Source organism: Mus musculus, chromosome 6, assembly GCF_000001635.26.
Source record: "Mus musculus strain C57BL/6J chromosome 6, GRCm38.p6 C57BL/6J".
Taxonomy (NCBI): Eukaryota; Metazoa; Chordata; class Mammalia; order Rodentia; family Muridae; genus Mus; species Mus musculus.
In genome coordinates, this window is record NC_000072.6 from 63,199,839 (window position 1) to 63,217,417 (window position 17,579).

A 17,579-nucleotide genomic window follows, 5' to 3' on the forward strand; every position below is an offset into this window, starting at 1 on the left:
TATTTTACTTAGTGGGGACTTTAAGTGCCATAGTCTGGCTCCCGGTCCTTCCCATCCTTTTTGCTGTCATCTTGTTATGGTCAGTCTTTGCTCATAGGTATTAGGCTACACTGAATTTCCTTTCCCACTGTGATAAATAGAAAACAGGAAGCAAAATTAGTCTCCCCTCCACAGTTGACTCCATCAGTGACTTCTGAAATGTAAAATTAAGTGATGCAATTTTTAAAAATCATGTTATTACTTGTGCAGAGGCCATGCTAATCTTCCCTGTATCATTCTAATTTGAGGCTATGTGCTGCCGGAGTTACAGAGACAAAGTTCAGAGTGGAGACAGAAGGAAGGACCATGCAGCGACTGCCCCACTTGGGGATCCGTCCCATATACAACCACCAAACACAACCACTATTGCATATGCCAGAAAGATTTTGCTGACAGGACCCTGATTTAGCTCTCCCTTATGAGGCTATGCCAGGGCCTGGCGAATACAGAAGTGGATTCATACAGGCATCACACAGTTCCATTGGATGGAACACGGGGACCCTAATAAAGGAGCTAGAGAAAGTACCCAAGGAGCTAAAGGGGTCTGCAACCCTATAGGAGGATCAACAATATGAACTAACCAGTACCCCCAGAGTGGTGTCTCTAGTTGCATATGTAGCAGAGGATAGCCTAGTAGGCCATCAATGGGAAGAGAGGCCCTTGGTCTTGTGAAGGTCATATGCCCCATTACAGGGGAATGCCAGGTCCAGGAAGCTGGAGTGGGTGGTTTGGGGAGCAGTATGGGAGGAGGGTATAGGGGACTTTGGGGATAGCATTTAAAGTGTAAATGAAGAAAATATCTAATAAATAAATAAATAAATAAATAATGACAGAAAAATAATCATGTTATTCATTTACATTTCAAATGATATCCCCTTCCTGGTTACCCTTCCACAAATCCCTCCATCTCATTGCCACTCCCCTTTGCCTCTATGAGAGTGCCCCTCCATCCATTCACTCACTCCGAACTTACCCTCTAGCATCCTCCTATGCTGGAGCATCAAGCCTCCCTCCCCTCCCGTACACTAGCAAGATTTTGCTGAAAGGACCCAGATATAGCTGTCTCTTGTGAGACTATGCCGGGGCCTAGCAAACACAGAAGTGGATGCTCAGAGTCAGCTATTGAATGGATCACAGGGCCTCCAATGGAGGAGCTAGAGAAAGTACCCAAGGAGCTAAAGAGATCTGCAACCCTATAAGTAGAACAACAATATGAACTAACCAGTACCCTGGAGCTCTTGTCTCTAGGTGCATATGTATCAAAAGATGGCCTAGTTGGCCATCACTGGAAAGAGAGGCCCATTGGACCTGCAAACTTTATATGCCCTAGTACAGGGGAACACCAGGGCCAAAAAGTGGGAGTGGGTGGGTAGGGGAGTGGGGGTGGGTGGGTAGGGGGGACTTTTGGTATAGCATTGGACATGTAAATGAGGAAAATACCTAGTAAAAATTAAAAACAAAAAACAAAAAAAGGCCATCCTCAGATGCAATGTTTATAATTTCCTTTGTTCTCCACAATTGTGAGTCTAGCTTCCAATAGTGCTAATCATGAATTTAACACAATAGTTAGAAGATCTAACTATCTATATCATGCTATAAGTACCAGACAAATTCTACAGTTAAGATTTATCACTGTTATATTATACTTGATAGGAAAGCAGAGACAAATTTTTATTGAAAAATCAATACAGACTATCATACCCCTTGTTAAGCTTCCAATAACTGTTTGGGAAACTGAAAGAAAAAAAGAGAGACACGACATTCATAGCTTAAAGATTTGATATTAATTACCTTAGATACTAGTGTAAATGTACCACAATAATAATAATTAATACTGAAGTTCTTTATATAGACACTGACAATGTTTTTTTCTAAAATCCACAAAGCAATTATAGAAATGTCTGAATACCCAACATAGCAAAGGAAAATACTAATGGATTTGGAACCCCTGAGCTAAACTAGCAAGTCCAGTCTTGTCCACTGCTTTGATAGCTAAGACAAGGAATTTGTAGAAAGATAATATTTATGTGGACTCCCATCGTTGCAGATTCCAGTCAGTTGTTAAGTTAGGGGTGTGGGGCACAGCAATATATTATGTTGGAAGCAAGCGACAGAGATGAAACCTTTGAATCATGTTCAAAATGGAAAAAAGGAAAGTGCCAGGGACTCAGAGGCCCTTTCAATGTGAAAGAGATGAACTTTTACAATGATGGTATATTTACATTGAAGTATTTAACATTCTCACTCTGTTGATGTGTCTGTTTGTTGTCTCTACCGATCACAGATGATACCTGTTTTTGGTTTTATTTTGAATTTTGACAGCCATTGAACCCTTTTTACAGGAACTATACACTTTCTTTCTTTTTCTTCCAGTCATAATCATGATCTTTATACTGTGTTGCAATTAGCATCTTCTAGGAGTTTAGCTCATTCAACAGAATGTTTCTCTTTTTTTCCTTGAGGGGCATAGGTACACAGTCCTGTCTTGATCCTTATCAAACAGAATATGTACATATTCCATGGATAACAGCATGTGAGGTATAGAATTTTCAGATTCTTTTAAGGTGTTGCAAAATGTGCATACTGAAGACATAATTATAAGTTACATAGAGTATACTGTAAAATGGAAGTAGGCTTGCTAGAGATTAAATAAGTTGAAGTCACATGATGTGGCTGGCCCTGGATACAGCACCTATAACCCTCCTGTAAGGATACAGCCTCATGAAAACAGACAGGCTCATGAAAAATACTTTGTGGAAACAAGGCCAGATTGGAGATAGACAGTTTAGGTTATAGGATGCCAACAAGTCCTTTCAAACCACCAGAAATTTACCAGGAGCATGTAATGCCCTATAAGTGACAAGAAAGACAGGACTATTACAACTTCAGATATTTAGCCTCAGAATTGTTAAGCAATATCATTTTGATATAAGCATACCATTTTGTTATAGTATCTCCAAGGCGCTGACTATTCCTCTAACTTAGATTGAGAAAACTATTTTATTATAGTCTTGATGAATTGTTAACCAAAGAATAACTGATAAATGCCCCTTTCTGCAATGATTGAGGCTAATTTACAGGTTTTCCATTACTTTATTAATATAATAAATATATTGGTTGATTTTAAAATTATGAACATACCTTGAGATATACAAAACCACAGCTTATATAAGAAACAGTCACATTTTTTATATCTCCAGTGTGCATTGCTAAACTTTAAGTCTTTTTCCAGGTTGGTCATATATTTTTAATAAACTCAGTCTTAAGAACTGGGGAATCAGGGCTACAAGTGTCTGCACCAATCCCAATTTATTGCTAATATCCTAGAATACCTTCTTTGTACATGATTACAAGGCACCTGGATTATCTTGAAGCAATCTTGTCATATTTAAGTACTAGACTTATAATGAAGTAAATCAGAAATGATTTTGAAACCTATTTTATGTGTGAGCTTTTAAATGATTTATAATATGATTGATTTAAATATTTGTTAAAATTTACCTTTGTATTCATCTTGAACCACACTGAGTTTTTGTGGATTGGATGATTAAGACTTTTTTGTATTTAAAGTTTCTAGGTTCTCTATTGCATGTATGATCTTTTTGAGCATGCTATCTCTTGAAAAAATTATATAAAGATAATTGTTGAGATTTTGGTATGAAATATTACCTTTCCTGTTTGCTTGCATCTTGTAAAATTATCGCTAACTCCAACATAATGCTCGTAACTTGTAGGCATGTATGTTTGCTTCTCTTTCACTTTATTTCAATCATAGACTATACTTTCCTCTTGCTTCCCATGTCTAGAAACTTCTGATTGTATGATATGCATTGTTAATGACTCATTATACATTTGGTAAATTTATACTTTTCCTTTAAATATGCTGGATTTTTGTTTGTTTGTTTTAGAATACAATGCCATGGGAGTTTTCTTACACCTATTTAATTCCCTGTTAAGAAGTTATGTTGAGCTTTAAAGTTGATCAAAATGCAATACAACCACAACATGATATTTCTATCATGATATTAGTCGCTGACAATAGCATCTACCACAGTAGGCTTCTAGTAGAGCCATTCTAAACTCTCTGCATCCCACAGCACTACAGATCTACATGGGAAGTAATGTCTCTCAACTGTGAAAATGTTCTAATTTCTTCTAGGCCTTGCCTCATATTCACTTAGACATGGGTCCCCTATATTCAGCATAGAAAATTATAGTTACTTAAGAAGGCCAGCCTTCTATTTTATTTTTTATTGCCAGCCTATTGCCAAAAGACAGTAGAGAAACCTCAATTGCCTGCTAACAAATTAATATTTTAAAATAATTACTTTATTAGTTAAGATAAACTGGTTATTTTAGTTGTCTGTTTAGTTGTTGACTTCAGCCTGCAGAACAACTTGCCCTGGTTAGGCTGTTTTGTCTACTTGCCATAAGTTAGAGTCATTTAGAAAGAGGGAACGTCAACTGGGAAAATCCTCTATTATGTTGAGGTTCATATAAATCTCATAGGACGTTTTCTTGGTTAGTGATTAAGTAGGAGGAATCAGTTCATTGGATCACCAGTAAGAAGCTGGTGCTCAGTTGTATAAGAAAGCAGGCTGAATGAACCATGAAGAGCAAGCCAGGTTCACTTCTCCATGGTCTTTGCTTCAATTCACTCCTCCAGATTCTTATCAAGTTCTTGCCTTGCTTACCCCATGATTATATTGTAACCAGAAAAACCAAATGATTAGTTTTCTCCAAAAGTTCCTTGCAATGGTCTTTATCAGAGTAATAAAATTTAACACAGAAATTCGTATAAGACTCGTGGGATATTATTTAATAGATCTGATCATATTTTTTCAAAATATTATGGAAGGACTTGGAACATTGGGCTATAAAAGCTTACCAAGCTCTGGTGAGAATATCAGGCACAATGATGAGAGCTGTGCAGACAATGGATTCCTTTTTGGGAAGTTTCTCAGCCAAGTATCAAATTCCCTTAAAGACCCTAAAAGGGCATTCAATATTGTCAATTAAGAATCTGTGGTTTTGATAGGCTGAGGCTAAGTAGTCATCTCTGACTGACAAGAGACCAGAACCACTAACATGAAAGTGCTGCTTTACTGAGATAATGAGTACTAGCTGGCTGGAACTGTAAAATCGGTAGTGATTAAGAACATACCATCGTTACTAAGGCAAAAGTCTTCTGGAAACTGTTTCCTTGAGGTCAGTTCACAGAACCTGCAGTCCAGAGGGGGTCAAAACTGTTATTTGCACCAAGAGCCAAAATTGATAATATGTAAGTTTCCTGGGTGGTACTGCTGTTGAAGGCATGAATGGGTCATGGGGGAAAGCTGAAGGCTGGCACTGTAAGAGAACAGAGAAGGTAAAGGTGCAGCCTTCAGCAGAAGCTCCAAGATTTAAGAGGTCTTGGAGAGAAGCTGAGTCTTGGCACCATGAAGCAAGGTAAGAATCCCTGAGGAAAGCTCAGAAAAGGTTACAGTTAAAAATGCAGCCCAGTTTTTGTAGAGACCCCATGCATTTTGTAGATGTCAGTATCATTGGATAACCACTATATGGCCAGAGGCTATGAGAGAAATCTTGTGTGTTGTAAGTGGCATGGCCCAAGAGGTGGGGCTACTTGGAGTCTTATCGGGATGTGACTAAGAGTCGAGCATCCGACTTGAGCCCCGGGCTACCTTGCCAGCAGAGTCGCCTGACACCCGCAAGGACCCACACAGGTTTCCCCACGGGATCCTAAGACCTCTGGTGAGTGGAACACAGCGCCTGCCCCAATCCAATCGAGTGGAACCTGAGACTGCAGTACATAGGGAAGCAGGCTACCCGGGCCTGATCTGGGGCACAAGCCCCTTCTGCTCCACTCGAGCCCCAGGCTACCTTACCAGCAGAGTCTTGCCCAACACCCGCAAGGGCCCACACAGGATTCCACACGGGATCCAAGACCTCTAGTGAGTGGAACACAACTTCTGCCAGGAGTCTGGTTCGAACACCAGATATCTGGGTACCTTCCCTGCAAGAAGAGACCTTGCCTGCAGAGAATACTCTGCCCACTGAAACTAAGGAGAGTGCTACCCTCCAGGTCTGCTTATAGAGGCTAACAGAGTCACCTGAAGAACAAGCTCTTAACAGTGACAACTAAAACAACTAGCTTCAGAGATTACCAGATGGCGAAAGGCAAACTTAAGAATCCTACTAACAGAAATCAAGACCACTCACCATCATCAGAACGCAGCATTCCCACCCCACCTAGTCCTGGGCACCCCAACACAACCGAAAATCTAGACACATTTAAAAACATTTCTCATGATGATGATAGAGGACATCAAGAAGGACTTTAATAACTCACTTAAAGAATTACAGGAGAGCACTGCTAAAGAGTTACAGGCCCTTAAAGAAAAGCAGGAAAACACAGCCAAACAGGTAGAACTCATTAAAGAAAAACAGAAAAACACATCCAAACAGGTAATGGAAATGAACAAAACCATACTAGAACTAAAAAGGGAAGTAGACACAATAAAGAAAACCCAAAGCGAGGCAACGCTGGAGATAGAAACCCTAGGAAAGAGATCTGGAACCATAGATGCGAGCATCAGCAACAGAATACAAGAAATGGAAGAGAGAATCTCAGGTGCAGAAGATTCCATAGAGAACATCGACACAACAGTCAAAGAAAGTACAAAATGCAAAAGGATCCTAACTCAAAACATCCAGGTAATCCAGGACACAATGAGAAGACCAAACCTACGGATAATAGGAATTGATGAGAATGAAGATTTTCAACTTAAAGGGCCAGCTAATATCTTCAACAAAATAATAGAAGAAAACTTCCCAAACATAAAGAAAGAGATGCCCATGATCATACAAGAAGCCTACAGAACTCCAAATAGACTGGACCAGAAAAGAAATTCCTCCCGACACATAATAATCAGAACAACAAATGCACTAAATAAAGATAGAATATTAAAAGCAGTAAGGGAGAAAGGTCAAGTAACATATAAAGGAAGGCCTATCAGAATTACACCAGACTTTTCACCAGAGACTATGAAAGCCAGAAGAGCCTGGATAGATGTTATACAGACACTAAGAGAACACAAATGCCAGCCCAGGCTACTATACCCGGCCAAACTCTCAATTACCATAGATGGAGAAACCAAAGTATTCCACGACAAAACCAAATTCACACAATATCTTTCCACGAATCCAGCCCTTAAAAGGATAATAACAGAAAAGAAGCAATACAAGGACAGAAATCACGCCCTAGAACAACCAAGAAAGTAATCACTCAACAACCCAAACAGAAGACAGCCACAAGAACAGAATTCCAACTCTAACAACAAAAATAAAAGGAAGCAACAATTACTTTTCCTTAATATCTCTTAATATCAATGGACTCAATTCCCCAATAAAAAGACATAGACTAACAGACTGGCTACACAAACAGGACCCAACATTCTGCTGCTTACAGGAAACCCATCTCAGGGAAAAAGACAGACACTACCTCAGAGTGAAAGGCTGGAAAACAATTTTCCAAGCAAATGGACTGAAGAAACAAGCTGGAGTAGCCATTTTAATATCGGATAAAATCGACTTCCAACCCAAAGTTATCAAAAAAGACAAGGAGGGACACTTCATACTCATCAAAGGTAAAATCCTCCAAGAGGAACTCTCAATTCTGAATATCTACGCACCAAATGCAAGGGCAGCCACATTCATTAAAGACACTTTAGTAAAGCTCAAAGCACACATCGCACCTCACACAATAATAGTAGGAGACTTCAACACACCACTTTCTTCAATGGACAGATCGTGGAAACAGAAACTAAACAGGGACACAGTGAAACTAACAGAAGTTATGAAACAAATGGACCTGACAGATATCTACAGAACATTTTATCCTAAAACAAAAGGATATACCTTCTTCTCAGCACCTCACGGGACCTTCTCCAAAATTGACCATATAATTGGTCACAAAACAGGCCTCAATAGATACAAAAATATTGAAATTGTCCCATGTATCCTATCAGACCACCATGGCCTAAGACTGAGCTTCAATAACAACATAAATAATGGAAAGCCAACATTCACGTGGAAACTGAATAACACTCTTCTCAATGATACCTTGGTCAAGGAAGGAATAAAGAAAGAAATTAAAGACTTTTTAGAGTTTAATGAAAATGAAGCCACAATGTACCCAAACCTATGGGACACAATGAAAGCATTTCTAAGAGGGAAACTCATAGCTCTGAGTGCCTCCAAGAAGAAATGGGAGAGAGCACATACTAGCAGCTTGACAACACAACTAAAAGCCCTAGACAAAAAGGAAGCAAATTCACCCAAGAGGAGTAGACGGCAGGAAATAATCAAACTCAGGGGTGAAATCAACCAAGTGGAAACAAGAAGAACTATTCAAAGTATTAACCAAACAAGGAGTTGGTTCTTTGAGAAAATCAACAAGATAGATAAACCCTTAGCTAGACTCACTAAAGGGCACAGGGACAAAATCCTAATTAACAAAATCAGAACTGAAAAGGGAGACATAACAACAGATCCTGAAGAAATCCAAAACACCATCAGATCCTTCTTCAAAAGGCTATACTCAACAAGACTGGAAAACCTGGACGAAATGGACAAATTTCTAGACAGATACCAGGTACCAAAGTTGAATCAGGATCAAGTTGACCATCTAAACAGTCCCATATCACCTAAAGAAATAGAAGCAGTTATTAATAGTCTCCCAGCCAAAAAAAGCCCAGAACCAGATGGGTTTAGTGCAGAGTTCTATCAGACCTTCAAAGAAGATCTAATTCCAGTTCTGCACAAACTATTTCACAAAATAGAAGTAGAAGGTACTCTACCCAACTCATTTTATGAAGCCACTATTACTCTGATACCTAAACCACAGAAAGATCCAACAAAGATAGAGAACTTCAGACCAATTTCTCTTATGAATATCGATGCAAAAATCCTCAATAAAATTCTCTCTAACCGAATCCAAGAACACATTAAAGCAATCATCCATCCTGACCAAGTAGGTTTTATTCCAGGGATGCAGGGATGGTTTAATATACGAAAATTCATCAATGTAATCCATTATATAAACAAACTCAAAGACAAAAACCACATGATCATCTCGTTAGACACAGAAAATGTATTTGACAAGATCAAACACCCATTCATGATAAAAGTTTTGGAAAGATCAGGAATTCAAGGCCCATACCTAAACATGATAAAAGCAATATACAGCAAACCAGTAGCCAACATCAAAGTAAATGGAGAGAAGCTGGAAGCAATCCCACAAAAATCAGGGACTAGACAAGGCTGCCCACTTTCTCCCTACCTTTTCAACATAGTACTTGAAGTATTAGCCAGAGCAATTCGACAACAAAAGGAGATCAAGGGGATACAAATTGGAAAAGAGGAAGTCAAAATATCACTTTTTGCAGATGATATGATAGTATATATAAGTGACCCTAAAAATTCTACCAGAGAACTCTTAAACCTGATAAACAGCTTCGGTGAAGTAGCTGGATATAAAATAAACTCAAACAAGTCAATGGCCTTTCTCTATACAAAGAATAAACAAGCTGAGAAAGAAATTAGGGAAACAACACCCTTCTCAATAATCACAAATAATATAAAATATCTTGGCGTGACTCTAACTAAGGAAGTGAAAGATCTGTATGATAAAAACTTCAAATCTCTGAAGAAAGAAATTAAAGAAGATATCAGAAGACGGAAAGATCTCCCATGCTCATGGATTGGCAGGATCAACATTGTAAAAATGGCTATCTTGCCAAAAGCAATCTACAGGTTCAATGCAATCCTCATCAAAATTCCAACTCAATTCTTCAACGAATTGGAAGGAGCAATTTGCAAATTCGTCTGGAATAACAAAAAACCTAGGATAGCAAAAAGTCTTCTCAAGGATAAAAGAACTTCTGGTGGAATCACCATGCCAGACCTAAAGCTTTACTACAGAGAAATTGTGATAAAAACCTGCATGGTACTGGTATAGAGACAGACAAGTAGACCAATGGAATAGAATTGAAGACCCAGAAATGAACCCACACACCTATGGTCACTTGATCTTCAACAAGGGAGCTAAAACCATCCAGTGGAAGAAAGACAGCATTTTCAACAATTGGTGCTGGCACAACTGGTTGTTATCATGTAGAAGAATGCGAATCGATCCATACGTATCTCCTTGTACTAAGGTCAAATCTAAGTGGATCAAGGAACTTCACTTAAAACCAGAGACACTGAAACTTATAGAGGAGAAAGTGGGGAAAAGCCTCGAAGATATGGGCACAGGGGAAAAATTCCTGAACAGATCAGCAATGGCTTGTGCTGTAAGATCGAGAATTGACAAATGGGACCTAATGAAACTCCAAAGTTTCTGCAAGGCAAAAGACACCTTCAATAAGACAAAAAGACCACCAACAGATTGGGAAAGGATCTTTACCTATCCTAAATCAGATAGGGGACTAATATCCAACATATATAAAGAACTCAAGAAGGTGGACTTCAGAAAATCAAATAACCCCATTAAAAATGGGGCTCAGAACTGAACAAAGAATTCTCACCTGAGGAATACCGAATGGCAGAGAAGCACCTGAAAAAATGTTCAACATCCTTAATCATCTGGAAATGCAAATCAAAACAACCCTGAGATTCCACCTCACACCAGTCAGAATGGCTAAGATCAAAAATTCAGGTGACAGCAGATGCTGGCGTGGATGTGGAGAAAGAGGAACACTCCTCCATTGTTGGTGGGATTGCAGGCTTGTAAGACCACTCTGGAAATCAGTCTGGCGGTTCCTCAGAAAATTGGACATATTACTACCGGAGGATCCAGCAATACCTCTCCTGGGCATATATCCAGAAGATGCCCCAACTGGTAAGAAGGACACATGCTCCACTATGTTCATAGCAGCCTTATTTATAATAGCCAGAAGCTGGAAAGAACCCAGATGCCCCTCAACAGAGGAATCGATACAGAAAATGTGGTACTTTTACACAATGGAGTACTACTCAGCTATTAAAAAGAATGAATTTATGAAATTTCTAGGCAAATGGATGGACCTGGAGGGCATCATCCTGAGTGAGGTAACACATTCACAAAGGAACTCACACAATATGTACTCACTGATAAGTGGATATTAGCCCCAAACCTAGGATACCCAAGATATAAGATACAATTTGCTAAACACATGAAACTCAAGAAGAATGAAGACTGAAGTGTGGACACTATGCCCCTCCTTAGAATTGGAAACAAAACACCCATGGAAGGAGTTACAAAGACAAAGTTTGGAGCTGAGATGAAAGGATGGACCATGTAGCGATTGCCATATCCAGGGATCCACCCCATAATCAGCATCCAAACGCTGACACCATTGCATATACTAGCAAGATTTTATTGAAAAGACCCAGATGTAGCTGTCTCTTGTGAGACTATGCCGGGGCCTAGCAAACACAGAAGTGGATGCTCACAGTCAGCTAATGGATGGATCACAGGGCCCCCAATGGAGGAGCTAGAGAAAGTACCCAAGGAGCTAAAGGGATCTGCAACCCTATAGGTGGAACAACATTATGAACTAACCAGTACCCCGGAGCTCTTGACTCTAGCTGCATATGTATCAAAAGATGGCCTAGTCGGCCATCACTGGAAAGAGAGGCCCATTGGACACGCAAACTTTATATGCCCCAGTACAGGGGAACGCCAGGGCCAAAAAGGGGTAGTGGGTGGGTAGGGGAGTGGGGTTGGGTGGTTATGGGGGACTTTTGGTATAGCATTGGAAATGTAAATGAGCTAAATACCTAATAAAAATGGAAAAAAAGAGGTGGGGCTACTTAAGCCATTTGGACCCCAAATGATCGAGCGTCACAGAAGCCTGGCACAAGCTTTATACAATCAGACAAATTTTTTTGCATTGATTTGACTGTAGCTGTGCTCTGCCTCTCCCTTTTTGAGATTAGAAGACTGTAACTTGCAATTGGTTTTACATAAACCCACAGTTAAGACACTAAATTGTAGGAAGACTTAATTTTTTTTTTATGCTTTGGTATTTTAGGGAGTCTGGAATTTAAGAGAGTTTTGGGGTATTTTAGAGAAAGTTTGAACTTTGAGAGTTTGAAGGTATTAAAGAGATTAAAATTTAAAGGTTATTGGATTTTGTAAAGTCAGAGTGTGTTTTATATGGGATGTTTACATTAATATACAATCTTGGGTATAAACAAGAAAGGAAATGTTATGGTTTAAAAGTAATGGTTTGATATGTCAAACTAACAATTGTACAATTTTCTTTGTTTCTTTGTTTCTTTTTATTTATCTTTCTGTCTTTCTTTTTGTCAATTTGACATACAATAGAATCATTTTAAAACAGGAAACCTCAGTTTAGATAAGGGCCCCACTAGATTGGTCTATGAGCAATATAGTTAGATGTTTCTTCTTCATAAGTTATTGATATAGGAGAATTGAAATCACTGTAGATGATGGTAGCCCTAGACTGGTAGTCCTGGGTTGTATACAGAAAAGAAGCTGAACAAGTTATGTAGAATATGCCAGTAAGTGGTGTGTTTTCCCCCCTGGAATGTAGGCTTCAATTTCTGCCTCCAGTTGCCTGCCATGACTTCCTGCCCTAACTTCTCTGGATAATGGTCTGTTGTATAGAAGAAGAAGACATATGAACTCTTACTCAACTTTCTTTTGGTCATGTGTTTTTATCATAATAGAAACCCTAAGTATGAAACCACTACACATATACAGCCTCAAATCAATAGCCATTGTTGGTCATAAGCTTATATATAAATTTAGAAGCTCTTAAAATTATTTTACAAGACTTATGTATAACTGTTTTGCTCTGAAAGTGGCCCAGAGCTTGTCAGGTTTAGTAAATCCCTATTCAGGTGATGTTGACTATCTGTCAGTGGAGGTAGCAGAGTATTTGCTTCATCCAGGAGGCTAGCTCCTGCCTTTCAACATGCCTACAATGTATTTTCAAAGAACATATTAGAGCAAGTCTCATGAACTTATCCCTAGATATCATATCTGTACATGAAACAAGCTAATACTAGTGGCTTGATTAGTGTTTATTACTGAGTTAAAACGTGATTAAAAGGAAATGTAGTGAGCACATAGTTCATTTTGATGACCTTTCTACATCTCAATTCATCATGGAGTGTAGCAAAGGCAGGAGATGAAACAAGGCACAATGCTGGAGGCAGGACCAGATGCAGAGGCCATGGAGGAGAGCTGCCTACTGGCTTGCTTTCTCTTCTACTGGCTCAGCCTGTTTTCTTATACAACCCAGGAATCGCTGATAATAAGTGACACTACCAATTGTGGATTAGGCACTCAGGCATCAATTATTAATCAATAAAATATCCTCACAGAGAGGCTTACAGGCAATATGATGAAGGAAATCCATTAATCAAGCTATTCTGTTCCCAAATGACTTTACTTTGTGTCAAGTTGACAAAATTTAAACCAGTACAAGTAGACTACAACTGTTGACAGGAAGAAATTAAAAGGCAAATGAGAAGGTTTACTCATATGGAAGAAAAGCATTGCTCATAGTTATAATCTAATGTTTAACTAATGAATCTCATTGATGAATCCAAAGTCCTTGATTTCTTCCTGTTTCAGGCCATGACAGAGTAACAAGTACTAGGCTTACTTCTTTGCAATACAATTTTTAAAACTGTTGAAATATATGAAGCAAATGTGCTCAGTAACTAAAAGTAAGTATCTGACTGTGTCAGATATTATTACAATGTCACTTGCATCACCCAGGAGCCACACTAAAACTTGTTAACATGGTAACAACAGCCTTTATGACTCCATGAGGATGCAACGTCTGCTTTCTCTGGACCAGGCCTTTTAAAATCATTATTCCTCAATTTCCAGATGAATATGGTTTTGTGTCCCTGGGGGGTTCAGAGATTCCAGAGACTTCCCATAGCCACTACCATGGTGTTTTATTTTCTGAACGCTTTAATAGTAGAATTTACCAAAACTGGAATCTGTACTTTGGAATGCAAAGAACAATGTACAGCCAACCTGACTACATTATCTAGGACACTGGCAATGATTACTTCAGAAGCCTTGTAATCTTAACTATAATCTTCAGCAGATGTATTTTTGGTAGAAAATAATAGAGTGTTTATCTTGCTTTCAATGATTCTAAATATACTATACAAAGGCTTTGCATGTCAGCAACTACTTGCGATCAGGTCTATTTGTATCTTCTTACATCTAGATTTATTTCCCTTTAGATCCTTTATTTTTGAAGTTGTGTGTGTTTATATGTGTGTATGTGTATGTGAGAGTGAGTGAGTGAGTGGTGTGTGTGTGTGTAGTTTTATTTAAACACAATTTAACAGGCACACAAACCATCTATTCATTTTCTTTCTTGCGTAGTTCGGTGTTGGGATGATAACTCTGGTGGCTAGCTGTGCTATTCTTTCTATGATGGCTTTTTGTTTCTTGGAAGAAATGTGAGAAATCTCAGCAAAGTAAGATTTGTTGCACATCAGCAACTAATATCCACTCCTTGCTCTTGCAACCTCACCCCCAAAAGAAACACACACAAATCAAAAGAAAAAATAAGCAAAGGATAGAAAAATATCTCATTATAGTAGCTGTAGTATGTCACAGTTTGCCCCACAGTATATTTCTTTGTCTATACATATTAACTTGCAGCTGTTCATTGCAGTGAGTCTTTGGTCTGGTTTGAGGTCTCTGGCTTATAATACATACATACATACATACATACATACATACATACATACATACATACATACACACATACATACATATATATATATATATATACTTTGATATAAATATATTGGGGTGGGCCAATACAGAGAGCAGAATATGGCCCTGATGGTAGCTGAGTTAGTCAGCTCTCCCTCATTCCCTTATCTTCATCACCATGGGAGCTCTCCAGCACAGCTCCAGCTAGGCCACACAATGCCACCACCAGCAGGAAACAGTATCATCTCTCTAAGACTTTGCTATCAGGGCCAGCTGCACTTTGTTGCTTAGTCAAGTTGCTCCTGCCAGTGAGATATATGGCCATCTCTCCAGAATCCCCCAGACAGTGAGGGACAGGAACAGTTTTGCACATTCCCTGGACAACTATGTGGTCTGAGGAGGCTACCCCAACCAGGAACACAACATGTTCTCTAGTGGTAATATGAGGTAATATGTGGTATGTATGACACTGACACCTGCTGGTGCATGGAACTCAGACATGGCCCTCAGTGGCAGCTTTGGCTGGGACCTCACCATGACATATGGATTGGCAGTGATGGTAATTCACAGCAGGTTACTCCTCTCCACCCCCCATTCTCCAGTTCTGTCTGGATGCTCTAGTTGCCATAATGGATTGTCATAATGCTCAGGTTGTTCCACTTCTCTTTCTTTCCCATCTGTCTACCACACACAAGCACACTGTGGTAGCTCCAACTTTGAGCTGGATGGTGGGGCCCTGGATGATATCCTCTGTCTATGCTATGTGGTATAGCAGAAAATGGGTGTCTATGGATCACCTGTGCTGTGGGGCAGTGGGCAGGACTGTGGGCATTTTTCCCTGCCTTCATTGCATGGCATAGTGACAAATGGGTGCACGGCATAGTGACAAATGGGTCTCTGTCTTCTTCTTCTTCTTACACTGCACTGCCTAGACTTAATTTTATTTAAATTTTATATGTCCTAGGGATAAAATAGCTTTGGCCACCAAGTCAGGCATCACATTTGTATGAAGATAGGACTCCCATCTGCTCTGCCTCTAATATAAGAATACCTCCAACAACAAGGTTTTTCTTTGTCCATTGCCAGGGGTGTCCTTTTAACTCCTTAAAATAACAACAAAAATCTTTTTGTTCTTAATTTTAAACAGGGCTTCATTGCACCATTACAAAAGTAATATCTCTCAAACCAGCCTTATGCACCTTGTACTGGAAGGTCTGAAGATGATGATTACATTTGCTGACAAATGAATAGTTCCTAAGAGAACTTCAGAGTGTGGAACTGAAATGGCAAATGCTTACCTGGTTTGTGCCTGCTTAGAATAAATTCTAGCTGAGGAGAAAGAATATAACACAAATATCTTTAAATATATCAATCTGTGTAAAAAATTTATATAAACACATGACTCTTATTTTGCTCATCAAATAAAAAGCGCAACAAGAGACATCATTTAATATTGCATCATTGTCTCAATACTTGTTACATGAAACGTATTGATAGGAAAGTCAATACCTTCAAGTTTTGAATAATTTTAAGATGTGACATATCTTGGTATGTATAAACTGAGTATTTATCACCAGTAAATTAATCAAAATTATAAACTGCTTCTTACATTTTATGAATAGATAGTATTCTCAGAAATAAATATGGTTTTTTAAGATGTGAAGCAAGACAAGACTTTATGTATATGCATCTGTGAACTTTGTTTTTGTCTGTATGCCTCATAAACTCAGACTGCAGAAGAGGGCATCAGATCATCTAAAACAGGAGTCAAAGGTGGTTGTGAGCCATCATGTGGGTTTATAAATCTTACTCAGATTCTCTAGAAAAGCAACCAGTATCCTAACCAGTACCGCGCCCCCCCCCCCCAGAGCTCCCTGGGACTAAACCACCAACCAAAGCAAACATATGGGATTTATGGCTCTAGCTGCATAAGTAGCAGAGGATGGCTTAGTCAGTCATCAATGGGAGGAGAGGCCTTTGGTCCTGTGAACGTTCTATGCCCCAGTATAGGGGAATGCCAGGGCCAGGAAGAAGGAGTGGGTGAGTTGGTGAGCAGGGGAAGGGGAGAGGGGAAATGGGGGTTTTCAGAGGGGAGACCAGGAAAGGGGATGAAATGTAAATAAAGAAAATATCTAATAAAGAAACAAATATTTTTTTAAGCACAAAACCTTGCCACCATAAAAAAAAAAAGAAAGAAAAGGAAAGGAAAGGAAAGGAAAGAAAAGAAAAGAAAAGAAAAGAAAAGAAAAGAAAAGAAAAGAAAAGAAAAGCAACCAGTGCTCTTGACTGATGAGCTATTTTTCCAGATCCTCAATTTTTATTTAACGCATATTACCACTTTGATTATGGTTAAATGTTTTCAGAATGCATAAATAGCTTCATTTTTATTTTGCTTTTCAGTTTAAAAATACAAATATCCCAAACCTTATTATAAATTAAGGCTATGCAATAGAAGACCACTAAATAAAAGAGAGAAGGAAAGGCAAGAATAGGAAAAATGAGTATTTGATAGGTGAAGTTATTTGTGTGTTGTCCTGCATGCCCAAGATGACACTGCAGATTATTCTGTCACATGAAGCACTATAGTATTACAGCTGAACACTTTACCTTTGATGTCTACTTTCCACAAAGGTGTAAAATCACGTTTTCCCATGGGTTTCTTATCCCTTACTCTGCAGATTCCAAGTAGGAACAGAAATAAGATTTATTCTTGCTGAGACTCTTTCAAATATAACAGAATAGAATAATGCTTCTATCTCTTTTAAATATGGAGTCACTT

General features: G+C 38.9%; 1 non-coding gene across 1 annotated transcript; it reads right to left on the bottom strand.

Moving 5' to 3' along the window:
* Positions 1–204: 204 nt before the first annotated feature.
* Gm22212 lies at positions 205–308 on the bottom strand. The gene has a single exon (XR_003956557.1). It is a non-coding gene; the product is annotated as a U6 spliceosomal RNA (small nuclear RNA).
* Between the last annotated feature and the right edge of the window lie 17,271 nt (positions 309–17,579).